The sequence below is a fragment of the Musca domestica genome, unplaced genomic scaffold (genome assembly GCF_030504385.1).
Source record: "Musca domestica strain aabys unplaced genomic scaffold, Musca_domestica.polishedcontigs.V.1.1 209, whole genome shotgun sequence".
Taxonomy (NCBI): Eukaryota; Metazoa; Arthropoda; class Insecta; order Diptera; family Muscidae; genus Musca; species Musca domestica.
This window is the reverse complement of record NW_026712257.1, coordinates 139662-164682: the sequence shown is the minus strand read 5'-3', so window position 1 is coordinate 164682 and position 25021 is coordinate 139662. Positions and strand designations below refer to the sequence as shown.

Here is a 25021-nt window from a genome sequence, read left to right as displayed (position 1 = left end):
GTGTAAGTGTGTATGTATGTGTTTTTTGAAATAACAACCGTGCCTTAAGGTTAAGTACTGACAACCATTATTTCATCCAGCAACTCATATTTGCTGAGAAAAATAAAAATTAATTAAAAATGGAAAAATAAATAAAATTCTGAGGGGAGGCATGGCGGCGTATACGTTTTGCCTCCATCTTCAATAAGCAGCCGCCTGGCAGGCACCTCAGTCAGCCACCAAGCAGCTAGACAGACAGAGTTATTCAATTATTTTTTGTGTTTTTTTTTAATCTTCATCATATCGCTCGCTCTTCCGCCCATGGCAATTTACTTTCCAAAGGGGCCCGTGATTTTTTTTTTGGAATAAATTTCTGCTCATGGCGCTCGTTGGCCAATATCCCTCTTGAAATTAGGCAGCACAACAAAAAAAAAAAAACACATGTTTTGTTTATATTTGACTTTTCTGTTACGTTTCTCATGTTTGTTGTTTTTGCTGTGTTTTTGCTTTGTTTATGTCTTTGCTGTTGTTTCATAACGTTGTCCCCATTTCCCAAAGCCAACAAGGAAATACAAACATGTTGGTCCTTTTACCATGTCCAAAAGCATGTTGAAATACCCCCGCCCCATCTCACGCGCTGCCTTCGCCACCATCCGGCCACTTTCCACCTGCCCCACCTCGTTACCGTAACCATTGACCAGACCAGCACACCACACCAGCTGAGTGTGTGCTAGAAAATGCAGACACAAAAACCAAAAGCAATACAAGAAATGAATGACAACAACAACAACAAAGAGAAATGAAAGAAAAATAATAAATGAAAAATAAAGTACCACCGAACAGCAACAACAACAAACTACATAAATAATAAATAGCAAGCAAAGCTTTTTATTTTCGACTGAGGAGAAAATGAAAACAACGTTAGGAGCAAAATGGGTTGCCACAAAAATTTGATTCTTGGATTATATATTTATGCTTATCAAAAAAAAAAAAAAAAAAAAAAAAAAATACACTGGGAGGGAAGCCTACTACCTCTAATATGAAATGGAAAGGTGCTTTAATGGGGAGCCTGAATCAGAAAGCAAAATGGAGAGTTATACCGATTGAGAAGGCCTTGATATAAAGGAGCTGAAGGTCTTCCCCAAGAAGAGCAGAATATCTTCTTTTAGAAGAGCAGCATTGGCTTCCCATAGACTACGAGAAGGTCATTTAAAAGCAAACCAAAGGGCCATCTGTCTTCTAAGCGAGGCCAGAGGCCATCTGTCTTCTAAGCGAAGACCTCCTGATAGAAGAAAAGAAGGAAATTCCAATGAAGATGACAAGAGGGCCCTCTCATGGAAGATCTTCTCATAAACACAGATCTTATCGGTCTTATCTTAGAAAACTAAAAGAAGACCAGAAGTTAATTTCAAACAAGTCCATAAAATCTTATCTTAGAAGACGAGAGTGATTTTCCTCAGAAGACCCGAAGGTCTTCTCTTAAAAGACCATATGGTATTTTCATAGAATATGAGGTCTTAAAAGATGGGAAGTTCTTCTCTCGGATGACCAGATAGACTTCTCTAAGAGAACCAGAAGTTCTTCTCGTAGAGGACCAATAGGTCTAGAAGGTCTTCCCAAGGAAGACGGGAAGGTTTTCTCTCAGAAGAGCAGGAGGCTTTCTCTTAGAAAACCAGAAGGTCTTCTTTTAGAAGAGCAGAAGGTCTTCTCTTAGAAGTTCTGAAGGTCTTCTCTTAGAACAGAAGGTCGTCTCTTAGAAGAGCAGGACTTCTTTTATAAGACCCGAAGGTCTTTCCTTAAAATACCATAAGGTATTTTCATAGAAGATGAGGTCTTAGAAGATGGGAAGTTCTTCTGTCAGATGACCAGAAAAACTTCTCTAAGAGAACCAGAAGTTTTTCCCATAGAGGACCAGAAGGTCTCCCGTAGAGAACCAGAAGGTTTTCTCTTAGAGACCAGAAGGTCGTCTCTTAGAAGAGCAGAAGGTCTTCTCTTAGAAGACCTGAAGGTCTTCTCTTAGAACCAGAAGATTTTCTCTTGGACGACCAGAAGGTCTTCTCTTAGAAGACAAGAAGGTCTTCTTTTAGAAGACCAGAAGTTTTTCTTTTGGAAGATCAGAAGGTCTTCTCATAGAAAACGACGAGGCCTTCTTATAGAAGACGAGGAGGTCTTCTCATAGATAGAAGAGCAGAAGGTCTTCTCATAGAAGACGGGAAGGTCTTCTCATAGAAAGCGGGAGGGTCTTCTCATAGAAGGCGGGAGGGTCTTCTCATTGAAAAGCAGAAGGTATTCTCATAGAAGACGGGAAGGTGTTCTCATAGAAGGTGGGAGGGTCTTCTCATAGAAGACGGGAGGGTCTTCTCATAAAAGACGGAGAGTCTTCTCATAGAAGACGGGAAGGTCTTCTCATAGAAGACGGTAAGGTATTCTCATAGAAAACGGGAGGGTCTTCTCATAAATGACGGGAAGGTCTTCTCATAGAAGACGGGAAGGTCTTCTCATAGAAGACGGGAAGGTCTTCTCATAGAAGACGGGAAGATCTTCTCATAGAAGACCAGAAGGTCTTCTCTCAGAAGACCAGAAATATTTTCTCAGAAGACCTGGAGGTCTTATCTAAGGTGACCAGAGAAGGTCTTGTCATAGAAGGCCAGTGGGGCTTCTAATAGAAGACGAGAATGCCTTCTTTGGGAAGACCAGTAATCACGAGGAATTTTCTCAGAAGGCTCGGCTGATTCCCCGAGAAGAATCGTGGAATTTCCCCTGTGGATTCGGGGATTTCCCCCAGAAGCCTCGTGGAATTTCAACAGTTAAATGCGAGAGTTGCCAGACTTAGAATTTTATTATGAGAAAAAAAATCCCAGGTCTTCTGGGATTTTTTTACCTCATGATAAAATTCTAAATCTGGCAACTCTTGCGTTGAACTGTTGAAAGCCTCAAAGGAAAAGCTCTATGCGCTGGCTGGCCGACTGACTGACTGGTTGATTGTAAGGCATGGTGCTGCTGCTGGTGCTTTATGTTGCTGCAACCAAGAACAAGGAATTCAGTATGAAACGAACGACTATTCCGAAATCAACTCGAGCGCGTTGCCAATAAGAAAATAAAATAAAATTTTCAAGAAAAAAAAATCCAAAATTCAAGTGTTTGTCTGAGTGAATGTGTTGTGTCTTGTGTCCGTCGGTCGCCATTGAATTGCACGTTCAAAAATAAAGAAACAACAACAAAAACGAAACGAAACGGTGAAAATCTCAACAATAATTAATGTTAACAATAACACATAAGGTGGTTCATGTGTTGGCATAGCTAAGAGGAAGAAATAAAAAAAAACGAAAACCCAAATGGATGAAATTGATTTAATAAAAATAAAACAACAACAAATAAGTGACTAATAAACAAAAATTTTAAAAGTTAATCCTTTTGAATGCTCGTTTTAGTTTTTGTGGTTTAAATGTGACAATCTCCAGTTGGACCTTCAACCCACCCGTAACCTGTCCTGTAATATTTCCACAAGGATAAACAAGGAGCACTGCAAGTAAATGTAAGAATAAGTTTTTCGCCATTGCTGGCATTGGTGATAACAGTTGTTGCAGTTGTGGCTGTTGTTGTTGTTACTGCTGCTGCTGTTAGTGCAAGTAACAACAAACAACGCAAGCAACAAAACTGTGTCACGTCTTATCAACTGGATTTTTTTTTTTTGTTAACCAAACCAATAAGCCAAAAATATCCCTTTGAAGAACAAGAAAAACAACAACAATGACACCAACAAACTGAGGTACTGAGAACTTTCAAATTTACACGCACAAACACAGACACACACACGTCACTGTGGCGTTTGTTGTATGTATGGAAATGTGTGCAAGGGTTCGTGTGTTGTTGTTGTTTGTGTTAGGCTATGTTGAAAAAAGATATACTCTGAGAGTTATAAGGACGGCTTTGTAGTTTTTTTTTTTTTTTTTTTTTTTTGGTAACGACAGCAACAACAACAATAGGCCAAAGAAAGAGGAGAAAAGGTAACGACCACGACCAACGATGACAACGAAGAAAATATGTGTCATTTCTCAGAGTGTTCATCAAATGATAATTTCGTACAATAACGACAGTGCCGACAACAAGAACAACAACAATGATAATAATTACAATGTCACCGTTTGGCAAACGTTGTTGTTGTAGTTGTTGATAAAATTTGTTGGCGTTGCTGTATTATTAGCCATAAACATCAACTTGAGAATTGAAACATATTGTAAATAGGTGGATGGATTGATGGATGGATGAATGGACGGTCGAACATATGGAGCGACATTTTTTCTTCCACTTCCACAGAAAACGTCAGAAATCGAATGAGGGCCCCTTGCATGGCGTTTCGATGTGTTTTTGTTTTTGCTTTTGATTTTGTTTTTTTTTTTTTTTTTCTTTTTTTGCCTCAGTCACTGTGTCATTTTTACTTAACATCAGTCAGACACACAAACACAGTTCTGTGATTCATAGATTTCCTTTGAAACGAAATGCCCAAAATGAAAAATTGAAATACAAATTTAACAATACACATACACAGGTTATTTACAATATTCAACAATAGCAAAAAATAGAGGAAAATATTAAAGAATTTTCGTCTTCATTTGCCCTCTGCTGCTGCCGTTTCTTTTCAAAAATTTAATTCATGAAAAATGCCAAAGGAAAATAATAAAATAGATTTGTAATCAAATTTACAATATGCATGAGGCGAAAGAAAGCCAAATGGGAATCGGGGACAGATCTGCCGCCGTATCAACAAACAAAATTTTGTATTCAACATTCATACGTAGTTATTACAAGGGACAGGTTATTGAGGGGTATTAAAGGTAATAGTTAAAAGGTTTACTTTAACGACCTAGTTGAGCTTTTTAAAGACAAATTTGCTGAGAATGAATGGAGGATATCTTCAATGAATAGCCGGTATCTTCAATGACACCAGACTGTATTTTATTGATAGTATAAAACTAAAAGAAGGTATTATACGACTGAAATGTGTATAGAAGATGGGAATTTTGACAAAACGTTTATCCTACTGGTAGACTGGTAGAAAGATAAGCAGACAGCAGACAGATAGATGGGTATATATCTAGCCATATAGATAAATAGATAATTAAAGAGTGAGAAAAAAAACTGCAATAAAGTCAAATGCCACAATTTTTTCAAAATTTTATTGAACGAAAGCAAAAAATGTCGGAAATAGTGTCAAATTTTAAAATAATTTTAGATTTGTTCGAATTGGCCACCTTTGGCACGAATTATGGCCTTAAACGACCAATGAAACCGTCACAAGCTGCCCGAATGTTGCTCTGCGGTATTTTAGCCTATTCCCGGCGAAGCACTTGCTTGAAGTGATCAACACTTTGGTATTTTTTAGTGCCAACCTTGCTTTCCAAAATACTCCAGACACAATAGTCCAACGGATTGGTATCCGGAGATTTTGGTGGCCATTGTGCGCTGGAAATGAAGCGAGGAACCTCATTTTGTAACCATTCTTGTGTGGCGAGTGCTTTAATACACCTTCCAGAATATTTTCGCGATAATATTCGCGGCCAACCGAAGGTGCAGATTTTCAGCTGATATCTTTGGCAAGTAAACACGATCATTTTTTTGTTTACAAACTCCTGGACAACGAATGTTTTCTCATCGGAGCGGAGAAAACCAAATTCGGCCAAGCGAAGCAACTCATTAGATCTATTGAGTCTAGAGTCGGTGTAAGTTTTTGGACTTTTTGGAATTTTAATGGTTTTACCCCGAGCTCATTTTTCAATATGTACCGGATGGAATATTGCGATAAGATCAGCTCACAAGACATTTTTCGGCCACTGCGACACGGGTTTCGACCAAGTCGCTTCTTTTCGAACCATTTCTGCTGATGTTGCTGTTTTCTTTCGTCCACTTCCTTGACGTCAGGCTACGCTACCAGTATCACGATAACGAGTGATGGTACGAGACACAAAATATTTATTCACATCACCTCAAATGCTGGAGTGCTCTAACGATAGCCACTTGTGGTTTTCCAGCCAAATATAAAGAAATCACACTATCGCGCTTGAGTTGCATCACGAATAACTTTTTTTATGGAAAATTCTCACCAAAATGCTTTTGTGCGCTTGTAAACAATATAATGAGCTATCACTGGAATAATTTTAACAGCTGTCGGACGAGTGGCTTAGAGATGACAGCAGTATTTGTGTCATGTGTGACATATGATTTTAGCGACAATATTTACGGGAATTGTTTCAAATTTCCTATTCAAAGTTCGTAACGTAGTAGTACAGCCTATGAAGTAAAAATCGTATGTTTTTCAGCATTTTTTCTACGGATTTTTTTACACCCCACCATAGTATATTAAGTTTGTCATTCCGTTTGTTACACCTCGAAATTTTGGTACTGAAAATGGGTCTTCGTATAGCCCCCATATAACATTGTCTCCCGATATTCGGTATTTTGGTGATTTAAGCGACATTATTCACCGGATTTGTTTTAAATTTGATATTTGAAGTTCGTAATAGATACTGCATGACTGAAAATTGTCTATGTCGAAATTTTGGTACTGAAAATGGGTCTTTGTATGGCCCCCATATAATAGTGTCTCCCTATCTTCGGTATTATTTTTTGACATTATTCACCGGAATTGCTTCAAATATGTTATTTGATGTTCGTAATAGGTACTGCAGCCTATGACAGAAAATGGTCTTTGCAGGACCACGTCTTCGTATAGCTCCCATATAACGGTGTATCCCTATTTTCGGCATTTTGGTGATTTAAGCGACATTATATAGATACAATGGCCTATGACAAAATTGTCTGTGCAGGTCCACGTCTTCGTACAACCCTCATATAACGGTTATTTTTTTATTTTACCGACATTATTCACCGGAATTTTTTTAAATGCGGTATTTGAAGTTTGTACTGTATATTACACTCTATGGCAGAAAATTGTCTGTGCAGGAAAAATTGAATGCAGAAAATTGTCGTAAAGTCCCCATATTCGGCATTTCAATGATTTTAGCGACATTAATCGCCGTAATTGTTTCAAATTTGGTATTTGAAGTTCGATATTACAGCCTATGACAGAAAATTATCTTGTCTGTGCATAATATCTCGACATTCTCGAAGTACACCTCGTTTTGGTTTGTACAAAAGTTGCCTATGCAGGTCCATGTCATCGTATAGACCATAATATAACGGCTACATTCGGTATTTTTAAGATTTTAACAGAATTTTTAACAGATTTTTTTTTTTTTTTTGAAAATTGCCAAATTCGTTTTAATGGTCGAGGTTATTAAAAGTTCGGCCCGGTCGAACTTACAGCTTTTGTACTAGTTTATTTTTTTTTTATTTTTTTTTTTTTTCAATTTCCATCCAAATTGTGGAGGGTATTAAAACTTCGGCCCGAAAGAGGGTATTTTTTTATACCCTCCACCATACTATGGAGTATATTAATTTTGTCATTCCGTTTGTAACTCCTCGAAATACTGATGTCAGACCCAACAAAGTATATTTATTCTTGATCAGCGTAAAATTCTAAGACGATTTAGCCATGTCCGTCTGTCTGTCTGTGTGTCTGTCTGTCTGTCTGTCTGTCCGTCTGTCCGTCTGTCTGTCTGTTGTAATCACGCTATCTTTCGAACAAATTGAGATAGAAGGCTAAAATTTTGCACACATGTATATTTTTCCAGTAGGCAGGTTAAGTTCGTAAATGGGCCATGTAGGTCCAAGTTATCATATAGCCCCCATATAACGGTACCTTCCAAAATTCGGTATTTTGATGATTTTAGCGACATTATTCACCGGAATTGTTTCCAATTCGGCATTTGAAGTTCGTAGTGGATACTACAGCCTAAGACAGAAAATTATCTGTACAGGTCCACGTCTTCATATAGCCCCGATATAACGGTACCCCCGATATTCGGTATTTTGATGATTTTAGCGACATTATTTACCGGGATTGTTTCAAATATCGCATGTGAAGTTCGTAATGGATACTTCAGCCCATTCCAAAAAATTGTATGTGTAGATCCACGCCTTCGTATGGCCCCCATATAACGGTACCCACTATATTCGGTATTTTGATGATTTTAGCTACATTATAAACAGATTTTTCTTCAAGTTTCGCATTTAAATATTGAAATAACTTATGACAAAAGTTGCCTATGCAGGTCTACGTCGTCGTATAGGTATTCTGTATTTTTAAGATTTTAACTGAATTTTAAACGGATTTTTTTTTTTTTTTGGAAATTGCCAAATTTGTACCAAATGGTGGAGGGTATTAAAAGTTCGGCCCGGCCGAACTTACAGCTGTTTTACTTGTTTTAAATGAAACTAACAGCTTTGCAATATTCGCTGATCGTTACCAATATCATGATTTTATTCCGCCGAAGGGGATGGTCACTTGGCTCCTTCGATTTTCAACAACCGATTTTGTTCCAAGAAACCCACTATTATTTTTTAGAGGTTTATTTCAACATTTTTCATTGATGGGAAAATAGACTTTTTCATTGAAGACCTCTGGGAATGGACAATATTATATAATATAAAACAATATTTTCCTGCTAAGAATTTTCTCACTCCCAAATGAGCAATATTTTTCCCTCTGGTGTTAATTAATTCTTGATTTTGTTAAATTTTGATTTTGTTTTAAATATTTCTATATCTCTCCTATATCTCTTATTTTCGGCCGACTTTCTTTCCCATATCTACTCTATCCATTGCTAAAGTCTTCTAGAACATTTCCACCCTGAATCACTATAGAAGTGTGTGTATGAAGAAACATAATGAGTCTCTAATTTCTCGACATTATCACCAATATTGAATTTCCCCCCTGGGGCAGCGTTTCTTGTTTCTTTTATTTTCTATGGGTATTTTTGGAAAATTAATAGTTTTTCACATTTTTCTTTGCCACCAATTGTATGACGTTATTTTCTTGTATTTTTTTTTTTTTGTTCGCTGATTCATACCTTCGATGTCGATGTCTGTACATATTAGGAAGTAATATTTTCCCCCAAAACTTTCTCTAAAAATTTTCTTTCTTTCATTCTTTTTGCTCGTTGTTGTTTCTTATAAACAATTGTTTGTTGCTGTTTTTTTCCTTTTGGAAAATTTCAAAATTTTAAATCCCATTGAATAAAATGAAATGTTTACTAAAAGCCCAATGCGAATGAATGATACGTAAACAATCCGTGAAGGGTGTGGGAGCGGTGGGGGAAAAGTCTGGTAGAATCAAAAGAAAAATTCAAGATCGACGTATGTACCTACATATTTATATGATGTTTTTCTCTCTCACTCTCTCTCTGTTATGGGGAGAATTTGAAATATTCGATTATTAACTTTGTAAAAATTATGAGAAATTTTCTCAGCGAAAAATTGCAAAGGAAAATTTTTCGAATTTCGAATAAGTTTTTTGGGGTGTTCGTTTATTTGAAGTTCTCTGGCAAAAAAATGACATAGTTTGTGAGAATCTTGCTCTCACAACTGTTTGACCGTCATAGAGAGTAGGAGAAAGCTTTCCTTGTGCGTTTGTCAGAGATGGGACATGTAAAGAAATCGAAATTTACTTAGCAACCATTTTGCACACAGATCAGTCTTTTGTGGGCAGGCAGGTCAAGTTCGAACGGTGCCCCTCGATATTCGGTATTTTGATGATTTTAGCCACATTTTTCAATGGAATTGTCTGAAATTCTATACAAGGAGTTCTTCGTGACTTCTGACGTGACGTCCACGACTTCGTATAGCCCCTATACAACGGTACCTCCCTTTATTCGGTATTTTGATGATATTAGAAACACTATTCACCGGAATCGTTTCGAATTTCGTATTTCGGAATCGGTACTACAGCCTACACTACGTCTTCGTATAGTCCACATACAAAGGCTTTTATTTGAAATTTTTTAGTAGGGTATAAAAAGTTCGGTCCGGTCGAACTTAGCTTCTTTTTTACCTGTTAAATATATTTTTTTATTTAAATTTAAAATTGTTGAAGATCCTTATGGTATAATTAGAACGAATTGTTTAGTGATTTTTATAAGATCCTGGGAGGGTGATTGCTTGGATTTTCTACGATTTTTTTTAGAGGAACCTTGGAGGTTAATCAGCATGACTTTTTTTAAATTATTTTTTAGAGACATTTTCAGGATAATTATTATAGATTTTTTATTGGTTTTACCCTGTTAGGGTAAATCGACACATTTCATACGATTTTTTGGAGGAGCTTTGAAAGACATTTTAGACTATTTTTAAAGGGTTCTTTAAGGGCACCCTGTTATGGTAATTCGACAGAATTTTGTTAATTTTTTTTGTTTTTTTTTTTTTTAGAAGCAGCTTTGGAAGGAATTTTTGTGTTTTTTTATGGGCCGCTTTAAGGACATCCTTTCATTGTAACTCGACAGAATTTTATAAAATTTTTTGGAGGAGTTTTGGATGAAATTTTGGAAGTTTTTAAATGGTTCTTTAAGGATACCCTGTTATGATAATTCGACAGAATTTTATATGATTTTTTGGGAAGGGCTTTGGAAGGAATTTTCGAGGGTTTTTATGGACATCCTGTTATGGTAATTGGACAAAATTTTATACGATTTTTTGGAGGAACTTTGGAATGAATTTTTGAGGTTTTTAAGAGGTCCTTTAAGGACATATTTTTATGGTAATCCGACAGAATTTTGTACGATTTTTTGCAGAAGCTTTGGAAGGAATTTTTGAGGGTATCCAAGGGATTCTTTAAGGACATCCTGTTATGGTAATCGACAGAATTTTATAGGATTTTTTGGGGGAGCTTTGAAAGGAATTTTTGAGCGGTTTTAAGGGGTTCTTTTAGGACACCCTGTTATTGTAATTTGACAACATTTTATACGATTTTTTGGAGGTGTTTAGGAAGGATTTTTTGCGATTTTTAAGAGGTTCTTTAAGAAAACCCTTTTATGGTAATTCTACAGAATTTCATACGATTTTTTGGAGGAGCTTTGGAAGGAATTTTTGAGGTTTTTAAGGAGTCATTCAAGGACACCTTGTTATGGCAATTCGACAGAATTTTATATGATGTTTTAAAGGAGCTTTGGAAGGAATTTCTGAGGGGTTTTAATTACCATTTTTGGGAATTCGACAGAATTTTGTATGGTTTTTTGGACTAGCTTTGGAAGGCATTTTTTGGGTTTTAAGGGGTCTTTTAAGGACACCCTGTTATGGTAATTCGACAGAATTTTATACCATTTTTTGGGGGAGCTTTGAAAAGAATTTTTACGAATTTTAAGGGCGTCTTTAAGGACTATAATTATGAACTTTGTAATTATTTTTGGAGGACACTTTTTGAAATATCTCTTAAATTTTTTAATACCCTTAAAAGACAATTAGCACGAATTGTTAAATGGCTTTTTAGAGTAGCCTTAGAGGGTAATTAGAGTTGATTTTCTACAAATTTTGGAGGAGTTTTAAATGAAAATCAGGACAATAAATAGGGATTTTCTAAATATGTTTGGAGAACTCGAAGAAAATTACTACTAAATTTTTATTTTTTTCGTTTTTAACGATAATTATCGTCGATTTTTATTGGCTCCTTGGGAGAATCTTAGAAAAAAATTAGGTTGGATTTTTTATTTTTCAAGGACGATGAATCGGATTTTTTTAATGGATTAGATGTCCTTGTGTCTGGGTCTGCTTAATATTGTGGACAATTACAACCAACTTTTTACTTATTTTTTGGAGGATCCCTTTTCAGGATAGTTATCGATTTTTAATAATTTCTTGAGAGGATAGTGATTGCATTTTAATAATTACTTGAGAGGACCTAAAAGGAAAATTAGCTTTTTTTAACTTTCGAAGATAATAAAACAGATTTTTTAAATTTTTTTTCGAGAAGTTCTGTTTAGGAGTTTTAAGGGACAATCAGCACGATTTTTGATTAATTTTTACATGACCCCTATTTTTTAGAGGATACTTCTGAGGAAAATTTACGCCATACCCCTGAATGGTTATAGGTGTGGACTTTTTATGACTTTTTGAGCGTCCTTAGAGGATATTTAGCACGATTTATTAATGACATTTTGGAGGACTCTTTAATGGCATTTAAGTTATTTTTTTACGATTTTAGAGTAATAATGCGAGGATTTTTAAAACTTGGAGATTCGTTTTTGCGGGATATAAATGTTTTTTGTAGGACCTAGCTTATTGCTTTTCAGAGGACCCTTTGAGGAGAATTAGATGATATTTACTGGCAAATTAGTCTGGATTTGTTTATGGTTTCCATGGAATGTCTTAGGGGCTAAATATCCCTGATTTTAGGTATTTTTAAGGATCAGAAAATCGAGAGGCGTTATATATAAGGATTTTTCGGAAACCCCATGACGATTTGAGGTTAATTAGTCAGAGTTTTAATATATTTCTCAAGGAAACCAGGAGGTCAAATAGTCTGGATTTTTAGATTTTATTAATGGCGTAGAATTTTTTTTTGTTGGGAGGACTGTATTTTCTCCAATATTTGTAATGATTTTTGCTATACTCCTTAGAGCCGAACTAACTCCTCTAAATATATTCAATACTCTTGTCCCCCATGTAGCGAAATATTCAAAATTTAAATAATTTTTTGATTTGTTCTGATACATTTTGTGAATGTCCCAAAAAGTCAGTACTATACTTCCCAACCCTGATGTACATATCGCATACGTCCCTCTTTCTCTTTGAATTATTTTCGAATTATGAACGTGTGTGCCCGATATCGATCGACCTAGGTTGGGTTCTTTCTTCGCTGTCTCTAACGCATAGCAGACAGTCGTTTGATCCTCAACGGTTCCGTTCGGTTTGGTGTGTGTCTGTTTGTGTGCCTGCGTTTGGTCTTGTGGGATGGGGGCTCGCAATTGGTAATCGGTATTGGTCAAAATATTTAGTTTTTTCCTCTCATTTCGTTTAAAAAACGCAAGGCGTGCGGCACGCAATTCCGTTGCACGGTTCGTCGTGTACACAGCACACAATCGATCGATCAGTTCCGTTGAGTCGAATACTCAATTCAGTTCGCGGTGTGTATGTCTGTGTGTGAATACGTTGCGCGTTATTACTTTTTGACGACCGTCCATCCTGTCATAGATATTTAGCTCAACCAACTACCAGCCAACCAGCTGTTTCGTCAGTTAGCCTGGCTGTGCAAAACGGTGAAAGAACAAAAAACGAATTGAAAATATTATTTTCGGAAAAAAAAAACTCGGGTGAAAGAAAATCGAAAAAAAGTGTAACTAAAATTAAATTTAAAAAAAATCGAAAAATAAATATTGTAAAAATAAAAAAACACAGAAAAAAAGTATGAAAATTAATTTTATGTTTTTTTTTCTAAATGAAACTAAAAATAAGTCCCTCTATTTGTTATATTATGTGGGATTTCAACAACTACAACTGCTGGCTAAAAATATAATTCGTGTGCTTAATTTTCTAACAAAATGAAAAACACCAAACGAATTTCACTCTCGAAAAAAAAATTTGAAATCCTAAAAATGTGAAGCAAAAAAAAAAAACATTAACAAAACCCCATTCAACTTTCCAGGATTTGGAATAAATCCAATAATTCTCCTCCAATTTTGTTTGTGGACGCAGCTTCCTCCGCCCGTTTGGCCTTTTGTGAATTAAAAGCAACGAACGAAAAAAAATCCCTGTTTATCTGTGACATAATTTACTTTTAAAAATTTTCGAATATTTCGAAAAACAATGAGAAAAAAGTTTAGTTCATTTCGTTTATTTTCGGTTTTCGTTGCTTATGTTTTGTGCTTTTTTGAACGTTGAGGAGACCCCTCGAAAAACAAAAAACATCAAAAAGTTTATCGAAAATTCTGTGCAAGTGTGCGTGAGTGTGAGTGTTTTCGCTGTGCTCAGTTGGTCGGATGCTGCGCTTATTACTCGCCATATCTAGTGGCCCCCGTATGGTTTGATTCAATTTTATATTGAGATTTTTTTTTTTCAAACTAGAGTACGGCGGAACACTTGGCTGGCCATTTCGTTATATTTATGCGTATGTCGGTAGTAGCGAGCGCTGTGTTCACAAATTTATGTAGAGAAAGCCAAAAGGCAAGGAAAAACAAACCAGCCGCCGCATTCATCAATGCAATAATGAATAACATGAGCATGAGCGTGTCCGAGTGTGTGTTGGTGTGTGTGTATGTCTATGATATTCATTTAATTTTCGAAAAAAAAATTAACTGAAATCGCTCACTCAGCACATATTTACGAGGACAAATTTCAAAAATGTATAATGAACATGCATTTAGTAGCTTAAAAAATAATAATAAAAATTAAAAAAAAAAAAAAAAAAAAAAAAAAAAAGGAAAAATGCTTCTAGGAAATTTTAAAATATAAAAGAAATATTTGAAACCAATATTATTACTGGGGATTGATTATTTTCTCATTTTCTTCAAAAATTTGAATGGCACGTGATTCAGTTTTTCATATCTGACAAAATTTTGGCTAAATAATGATGGGGGCATGGAGTTTATCACTACAAAAAAAAATAAAAATACATCACCGATTTCACTTGTGCCAACAGAAATTATTCGTGGACAAAGGTCAATTTTTTAGGTTTTTTGAAAATCTCCATTAATCTCATTTGTGCAAAAAGAAACTATTCGGGGTCAAAGGTCAACGTATTTTTCGAAGACGTTTTTTTCTTTAATTTTCACTGAGAATTGCCATTCCTGGGATATAACGGTACATGTCCGCTTTGTGAAAAAATATAAAGGACTATTTGCGGAGAATTTTGAGGTTTACAATTTATGGACGAAGTAATTTCTTAAATAAAACTTACCGTTTGTAACTATTTAAAATTCGAATCAGCCCAATCAACCCAAAAAGTAAATAACAAACCCAATTTATTTTAATTTTTTTATTTCGAAATTCAAATGAAATAATTCGAATTATTTCAATTTCTCAAATTAAAGTTTAAATTTTTCGAATACAATACAATATAACAAATACGAATACAACGCTTCGAATAACATCTGATAAGGGTGGTTCGGTTGGGTCGAACTTTGAATACCCTCCACCATTTGAAAAGAATATGGAAAATTAAAAAAAAAAAAAACATTGGAAATGCTGTTAAAATCATAACAAGTAAAAAAGCTATAAGTTCGGCCGGGCCGAACTTTTAATAGCCTCCACCATTCGGTACAAATTTGGCAATTTTCAAAAAAAATAAAAAAATAAATAAAATCCGTTAAAAATTCTGTTAAAATCTTAAACCGAATGCCTATACGACGACGTGGACCTGCATAGGAAGCTTTTGTCATAAGTTTTTACAATATTTAAATGCGAAACTTGAAGAAAAATCTATTTGTAATGTAGCTAAAATCATCAAAGTAGCGAATATCGGGGGGTACGGTATATGGGGGCTATACGAAGACGTAGACCTACATGGCCCTGTTTTATGCTGCAGTATCTATTACGAACTTCAAATACCAAATTTGGAGCGATTCCGTTAAATAATGTCGCTAAAATCATCAAAATACCGAATATCGGGATACACTGTTATATGGGGGCTATATGAAGACGTGGACCTACATGGCTCATTTTTTAACTTAGGATGTAGTATCCATTACGAACTTAAAATGCCAAATTTGAAACAATTCCGGTGAATAATGTCGCTAAAATCATCAAAATACCGAATATCGGGAGGTACCGTTATATGGGGGCTATATGATAACTTGGACCTACATGGCCCATTTACGAACTTAACCTGCCTACTGGAAAAATAAACATGTGTGCAAAATGTTAGCCTACTATCTCAATTCGTTCGAAAGATAGCCTGATTACAACAGACAGACGGACAGTCAGACCGACATCGCTAAATCGACATAGAATTTTACGCTGATCAAGAATATATATATAATTTGTTGGGTCTGACATGAGTGGGGGGGGGTATAAAAATATAACAAATCGGATGAACAATATACATGGGAGCTATAGCTATATCTGAACCGATTTTGACCAATTTTAACATTTTAACATAATTGTTTCTTGGCTTCCCCTTTGGCTAATATTACACGTGTACAATAAATCGGATGCAGATATATGTGGGTGCTATATTCAAATCTGAAGCGATCTCGACAACATTTTGGGAAAGGTATTTGTATTTGATACATTTTCCCAAATATCATTGTTACAGAGCGCATATATTAAATCGGACGAACAATATATATAGAAGCTATAGCTATATCTGAACCGATGTCGATCAAATTTGGCATATTTATTTCCAGGCTTAATTGGGTCACATATGCAAAGTTCCATACTATTAGGGCTGACATTACAAGTTTGGTGCGAAATAAAAGCAAATCGGACCAAGATATAAATAAAATTTTTGATCAATTATCTCCAATTTAATCCGGTGCAAAATATCATCCGGATCGGACAATAAATGCGACCCGTACTTTGTTTAAAAAAATACATGGAGAGATGGACGGACGGACATGCATAAAACGACTCAGACTCAAAAGGAACTATGGGTTTATCTCATTTTATTTTACCTGTTACAAACAACTGTACAAAGACCTAAACCCTAACCACCTTGTTGTGTAGGGTATAAAAAGAATCCAACTTCGATATGATTTTGATAAAAATATTTCCATGGACCGAATCGGTCGGTCAGCCAACCAAAGAGATGGATATCGCTTGACCGACACCAAATTCTGTGAAATAGGCATCGTCCAAAATAAGATATTGGACTTAAAAGCATTATTAAGGTTGATGATTAAGCAAAGAGTTGAATGATTTTTTTTTTAAGGGTCGAGTTTCGGGTGATATTGAGTGATTAGCTTATAAAAAAGCTAATAGACCAACTTTAAATGAATATGGGAATGCTGATCTAAATGAAGCATATTCTACCTTTAGAATACCAAGTAGTCTCTAAATCATATTCCTACAGAAAACCCAAGGAAAGGAGATCTTTGGGTAGATCATTTTTTAATTTTACAGAGAACTAAAGTAGATTTTTATGAAAGACCAATAGAATTTGAAAGTTTCCTCAGCTTGCAGAACAAAATAAAAAACCAAAGAAGACTTCATTGGTTTCTCATGAAAATCCTGTATCCTCAATTAAAAATACTTAGTTTTTCATTTAGAACTGAACTAATAATGTCCTTAATTAGACCCTTAGCCATATGGCTAGAGAGGGTATATATAATTTGATACGGCCAAACGTGCCTCATCGAAATAACGGTTTTAGACCCTAGGTCTCTTGGGAAAAAATCCGTTTCAGGACATTTGGAGTCGATCTAGCGTTATCCGTCTGTCTGGCTGGTCCACACGATTACTCACGAAGGGTGTATCCGATGTTATCCAAACTTGGTACATCGTAATATTATTATCAAACTTACATCGAGTTCGGAGATGGTCAATATCGGTCCACTTCTTCTGGTACCTCCCCCACAAAAGTACAAAAGTTTTCAAAAAAAAAAAAAAATATATATATATTTTTTACTGCAAAGAAAGAGAAAGGATAATTCGATTGTGCTCCAACTTTACAAATCCTAATAGTTGCATCAGTGCTAGGTCAGGTGCGAAAATGAACAATATCGGTCCATACCATCATACCCACTACGTGTCAAAATGTTGAATAAGTTTATCTCTTATAAAACGTAATGTAAGAGTCAGATTGTCTTCAAATTACACACACCACAATATTATATTAACCCAAGGTCTGGTGTGAAGATGGAATATATCGGTCCACTCCTTCTGGTACCTTCCCCACCAAGGGTCAAAATTTTGAATATTAATGAAGCTTATAAAACGCGAAATTAACGTCCGATTCCATTTCAGACTTGGTACATCTCAATATTTCCATCAACACAAGATCAGTTATAAAGATGGTATAGATGGGACCATTTCTTCCACAAAGGGTCAAAGTTTTGACCAGCAAAACGATTATAAAATCCGAAATAAGCATCCAGTTCTCTTCAAATATCACATGCCAGAATATTTTTATTAACCCAAGGTCTGATGTAAATATGGGATATAGCGGTCCGCTTCTTCTGGTACCTCCCCACAAAGGGTCAAAATTTTGAATATCGATGAAGCTCATAAAATGTGAAATTAAAATACGATACCATTCAAACTTGGTACATCTCAATATTTCCATCAACTCAAGATCTGTTATAAAGATGATAGGGATCGAACTATTTCTCTGGTACGTCCTCCACATAGGGTTCAAGAGTTTGAAACACATAACGCTCAAAGAAAGCTAAATAAGCATCCAACTCTCTTCAAATTTCTCACATACAAACATTTGTGGTAACACAATATGACATATGAAGATGACATATATCTGCGACCTTCTTTTGGTAAATCACCCACAAAGGGTCACAATTTTCTATACTATTATCTGACATAATTTGCGAAACAAGTCAGAAATTTTTCTAAAAATTATCACATGTCTCGTATAAACTGAAGGAAGTAACCAATATAGTCCAAACCTGCCACGTCGCAATATTTATATCATATTTATTTAGGTCCGATACGAAATGAACAATATTGGCCCATTCCTTCAGAATCTACTCCATAGAGGGTCAACAATTTGAATAATCCTAAAAGAAGTCAACATATATTTAATGAATCGAACATTGGCTGAGGGTATGCATCTGTCGGCACAACCGACTGATACTTTTTAACTTGTTTTTATTGTTATTCCAATTTGTTGGTCTATAATATCTTTGGCCCAATTGATTGCCTCTCCAACCTAAATTAATTACTCAACATTTGGTATAAATTCCACAACTTATATATCTACCCTCGTACACCTCAAAAGTAGTTCAAATTTTGTGGGATTTTTCTTATTGTCTCTGCGATTTTTTTCTTAGCTCTTTTTTTTTTGTTTTTTCATCATCTCCTTCTAATTCTAATATTATTTCGTTGGGCTACAACATTCTTCCTCTGGCTATTTCGACGAATAAATTTGAAAATATTTTTATGTCATTTACACACCAGCCGAACACGAAAATTTGTGGTCGTCGTCATCAAGTGCATGCTGAAAACTGCGGTCCGCATTTTTTTTCTTGTTTTTTGGGGTACATAGAGATTTGTGTTTTAGTTGACTGGCTGGCAATTGGTTTTTAGAAAGTTAGAAATGCTGCTATATTTAACGAGACGAACAAAAATCTTGTGAATATTTTCATAGATTTAGGTATTTTGGTTGGCAAAACATTTAAGAGGGGGGAGGGGTTGTGCTGGTGCTGATGTTCAAACTAAAACGACCCCATAGCAAATGAGAAAAAAAAAAAAAAACATAGCAACACAAAACTAAATTAAAACATTATTTTTGCTACTTGTTCTGTTCGGTTCTGTTGTTTTTTTTCTGTGGTTCTGACCAGAAAAATAACAACAAAACGGCATAGCGAAATGGCCAAACATGATTAATTGTTGTTGGTATTTTTTGCAAACCACTGACGACGACAACGACGAGGAAAGCGCCTCCCACCAATTTCACAGCAACCAAAAAAATAACAGCTCAACAGCAATACAAATACAATCACAGGCCAGGCCATAGCCGTACATAAACAATTACAAAAGAAAGCAAAAAATCGACAACAACAAAATCAACATTCCATATCTACGTACGTTCGAAAGATATGTACGTCAACGTGTGGTGTTGGTATTAAACGTTCCAAGTAGCAACCAGGCAGCCAGCCACTGGGGGAAGGTGGGCAGATTAAACTCTTGCCTGCCTAGCTGTCTGCCAGGCATACAGGTGTCAACCTGTATGGATAAATTAAATTCTGCAAAGCACTTTTCGAAAAGCAATCGATCAAAAAGCATCATTCTCACACTCCAGCCTTTCGCTCTCTCTCTCTCTCTCTCTCTCAAACGCACACACAGCCACACACGAACGCATATTCACTCACGCAGACAGCCAGCCAGGCAGGCAGTCATCCAGCCAGCCAGTGAAGTGACATCATAATCAGAAACGTAAAAAAAGACGAAAAGAACAAAATGCAATATATCAAAATCTCCATTCTTTTTTGTGGTTCTTTTTTGTTATTCTATGTGCTGTTTATCGCCTTCTATTACTACCATCAAGAATATATTCATATGCAGCAGTTCTATGGATCTGCATTTAAGAGGGTATGTAGGGCAAGACCCCATATCACAACAGGGGTCTCATTTTCCCCAACCCTGTCCCTCCAGTTTCCCCATTTGTAATGATGTGTGTAATTTGTCCACAAATTGTTAACATACCTGGACCCTGATGATGACTTTTTGCTTCCATTTCCTCCTTCGGGTGTGTGTGTGTATGTATGCCTGTGTGTGCATGTGTGTCCTTGCCTTACACAGATTGATTGCCATTATAATGGCATCATATTTTTAACACCAGCCTGTAATGCCATAGTGGCGTTCCCATGCAGCAATCCACCAATCAGCCGAGCGACTAACCAACCAACCAGCCACCCACTCAGCCAGTCGTAATAATACGCCTGCCATTGAAAATTTTCTTTTTTGCACATTACATAGTTTTTTCTTCTTCTTTTTTAATAGCATTGCTATTTTTCTCTATAAAACAACAACAACAACAAACAGATTTTGTTCGCACACAATTATTTGTTTCTAGGCGTCCACAGTTCTACAGCACAATAGTACTCTCGGAATTGGAACAGTATCGTCACCCTGGCAGGCGGGCAGCAACACTTGCATGCCTTGGCAATTTATGATATTTTTGATCCAATTAAATCATCCAACCGTCCGACCATCCAACCACCTGACATAACAAACAGACAGACATGACATTCGTCAAATGTGAAATGGAATATTTTATCCAGGATCAATGACACATCGACATTGATAGAATTTTTTTATTTATTAGCATAGAGATTAAGTTGCGTTTTCGTGTGTGTGTGTATGGGTATATTACGCACATTCATACCCATGTATGCATGTATGAGCATATTGAAAGAGATTGACAAAATTCCGTAAATTATCTTCTCAAGGATTAGAGTTGACATATCAAAGCAACGAAATACACAGATATTGAAGTATTTACTAAGTGCTATCAGGTCAGCCTTCTGGGAAGTGAGGACTTTTTCCACGAGCGAACCGGAAAATTAGTTCCAAGAAACTGGGATTTCGAAGGAAGTGAATTATTATGTACACATGAATTATGATTTAATACTTGTATACAAGAATACAAAAAATCGGAAATATTTTATGCAACTAGAGAACGCCAAAGTTTTAAAGGTCATACTCCTTTATATACGTATGACGGATATATGTTCTGACGGATGGGAGACCTGGGGCAAGGTTCCCTCCGAAATAGCTAATTTTCAGTAATATCCTCAAGAGAATGGTAATTTTTTTCTAATTCGTCCCCAGCTTAAACTTATTTTAAAATGCATTTCTATGTACGTCCATATTTTAAGGGTTTATCTCTGACGGTAAATCCGTAAGAATCTGGTTAGTATTTTTAACATTTTAGCTTTGCGTGACTTCAATATTTAGATTCATCCCTCTGAAACGGCAAAGACAACATCTGCTGATTCGAATTTTTTCGATGATAAGAGGTGAGAGGATTTCTTCGTGTATATCGTAAAACCAGCAAAGAAAGTCTAAAGGTCGGTCGAGGTCGACTTTATGATACACTACAGCCCTTTCTATATTTGGTAGAGCTTCATATAACAAATAAAAATCTAACAAATCGGATGGACAAAATATATAGTAGCTAAAGCTATATCTGAAATGATTTTTATCAAATTTAGTCGTAAATGCAAAATTCCATACTATTTGGGCTGATATTACACGTTTAGTGCACAATAAAAGGAAAATCGGACAAATATATGTATGGAGTCTTTGACTGATTATCTCCAATTTCAATAGGGTTCGTCCTTGGGCCAAAAAAAACTACTCGTGCAAAATTTCATATGGATTGGGCAATAAATGCGTTAACAAAAATACATGGACATATAGACGGTCGGACATTCATAAATCGGCTAAGAATGTGATTCTATGCAGATCATCAAAAGGACCTATGGGTGTATCTCGTTTCCTTTTGCCTGTTACAAACAAATACACAGACATTATACCCTGACCTTATTGTGGTGTAGGCTATAAAAATGATTTAAGGGCGACATTATTTACAACTATTTTGGATCTCTTTTTAGTATAAATTGTAAAACTGGTAAAAATAGCAGATTCTTGGAAATTTTGTGAAATCGTACATAGATCATTTACTTGCAGCCATTATTAACCAAAATTTTTGTGCCCGGTTCGAATGCCGTTCGAAGCCATTTCGGTGGGACCTAACTGAAAAAAAAATAAATAATTAAAAAATCGATTTGGAATCCTGATGGATTAGAAATGGATAATGGAATAGTAATTAACATCATCGAGCCTGAGGTGGCTGTCAATAAACTGCATATAAATTCGGCCATCCATTTGGTTTTTGTTCCAACGTTATTTTTTCGAATGTCTCATTTTCGGTATTTTGAGAGTTCTGTAGTTTAGGAAGTTTAACTCCAAAATTATTTAATTTGGGCCCACTTTTGGATACCCAAAGGGGAGTTTATTGTCGAAGAAAATATTTAAAACAACGATATCTTCTCATTTTCGGTATTTTGCAGCAGCAGCAATACTTAGGAAATTTATTTTTTTATTGTAATCTTAATAAACAACAAAAATCAGCTGTCCACAGAAAACAACCCGCTTGAATTTTTACATAAGTTCTCAAATATTAAAATGAAGAAAGAGTGGGACGGTTACATATAATTCAGAAAAAGAAAAAAATTACTACATTGAGGTCGGAAGAATGCTAAAGTACTCGTATAGAAATACCAGCAAATATAAGCACAATTACAGAAATGAATTTCGAACTCCCCGTAACTATAAATAAGAACCCCAGTTGACACTGAAAAAATTGGACATAAAACTGTATATGCAATTTTTGAAGTACCTTACCTCCATGAAGTTCGAATTAATTTGGAAGAATTAATTGTAAATTAAGAAAAATTGTTTATTGCCTTTATTCATTTTACATTTTATTCACCAATCTTCAAAATTCCGTCTTTAGAAATACTTATTTGTTGTAACCGAAATTCTTTTCCACCACAATTCCCATATATCCAGAACGAACTCTCTGAGACTTTTCATTTGAGCACTATTTCTAATTTTTATATGGTATTTTTATACGAAAGTTATGGGGTTCCAAATTTTTTCTAGATATTTTCTATTTTTTTAATTAGTTTGTTTTCTTACTTGAATGTATACAAATTCATTATTGTGCTCCTTTTTGCGATAAATATATGTTTCAATTTAGTAAATTTCTCTCCCAACAGATGTGAGAGTTAAGGTGAGAGTATAAAAAGCTTTTTTGACTGGCTTAAATCATCTACTGGCTTCTTCATAGAGGAACAAAAGATTTTTAGGCAGATTTAGTTCGATTTTGGCAAAACGCTCCTTTGTTCAGCCTATGACTTGAGCCAGTCAAAAAAGCCTTTTAAATATTCTCACCTTAACTCTTACTCTTAGTATTTTTTACATCATCAACAAAATGGTGTTAAAACATTATTCATATATATTTTTAATAATTTGTTTTATACTAAATTTGGACTAATGTGATAGCAGAGGGTTGCTCTTCATTAACCATTTCTCGAGTAAAATTTTATTGTTTTTATGCTTTACACCACATAGTGGTAAGGGTATTATGTCTTTGTGCATTTGTTTGTAACATGGAGAAGGAAATGAGATAGATCCATAGTTACTTTTGGTGATCAGCATAGAATCACATTTTGAGTCGAATTATGCATGTCCGTCCGTCTGTCCATGTATTTTTGTAATCAAAATGCAGGTCGCATTTATTATTCGATTTTCTAAATAACATTTTTTTTGGCTCAAAGACGAACCCTATTGAAAATCGGTCCAAATTTAGATATAACTCCCACATATATCTACATCCGCTATTAGGTTTCTTGGGCACCAAATGGCTAATATCAGTCCGAATTTGCTACATCCGACCGAATTCAGCCTACAAGCATGTGCTTCAAAATTGGTGAAAATCGGTTCAAATATAGCTATAGCTCCCATATATATGTTTCATCCGATTTTGGTGTTTAAGTGCCTTACAGATATCAGATACAGCCTAGCCATTCAAATTTAATCAAGTTCGGTTCAGATTTGGATAAAGCTCCCATATATATCTTCATCCGATTTTAGGTTTCTTGTGCAACAAATGTCTTATATCAGTCCAAATGGTTTGAATTTCTGAATTCAGTCTAGAAGTAAGTACTACAAATTTTGGTGAAAATCGGTTCAGATATAGCTATAGCTCCCATATATATGTTTTATCTGATTTGGTTTTTAAGTGCATTCGACTACAATGATATTTTGTACCAGATATCTTATAGAGCTCGGAAATACCTCTGCAAAATTTTATCAAGATTTAATCAGATTTGGATACAGCGGCCATATATATCTTCAACCGATTTCGGGTTAATTTTGCGCCAAATGGCCAATATCATTCCTAATGACCTGAATTTTGGTACATCCGACCGAATTCAGTCTAGAAGCAAGTACATTAAATTTGGAGAAAATCGGTTCAGATATTGCTATAGCTGCCATATATATGTTTCATATGATTTGGTGTTTAAGTCCCTCATATTCGTAATATGCATTCTAGAACAATGATATTTGGTACAAGATATCTTATAGAGCTCAGAAATACTTTTGCCAAATTTTATCGAGAACGACTAAGATTTGGGTATAGCTTCCATATATATTCTTAATGCTATTTCAGGTTTATTGTGCAAATAATGGCTATTATCAGCCAAAATGGAGTGAATTTCGGGACGTACGTTTCCATTTTGTGGAACTCGGCTCCGATCGGCTCCGTGAAAATCGATTCAGAATGGTATATAACTATCATATGTTAGTTCCCTCTGAAACCAAACTATAACTACTCTAAAGCCAAATGTTGATAGGTGGTATGATCTACTTCAAATAAATTATTTTGTTACGGGAGCTCTACTAAATATGCATAGTGGTGTAGGGTATCATATCGTCGACCTCGCCCGACTTTTGGCTTTTCCACAAATTTAAA

At 35.4% G+C, this 25021-nt stretch overlaps 1 protein-coding gene across 3 annotated transcripts in view; it reads left to right on the top strand.

Moving 5' to 3' along the window:
• The first annotated feature begins 2983 nt into the window (after positions 1–2983).
• LOC101892400 (uncharacterized) overlaps positions 2984–25021 on the top strand; it is a 51436-nt gene continuing 29398 nt past the window's right edge. Inside the window, exons 1-2 of one of the 3 annotated variants that reach the window (XM_059122628.1) lie at positions 2984–3258; positions 3441–3514. The gene's annotated coding sequence lies outside the window, so the exon portion shown is untranslated. Of the gene's footprint in view, positions 3259–3440; positions 3515–12729; positions 13271–25021 lie in introns of those variants that run through there. The other 2 variants (XM_059122627.1, XM_059122626.1) reach the window with 2 other exon arrangements.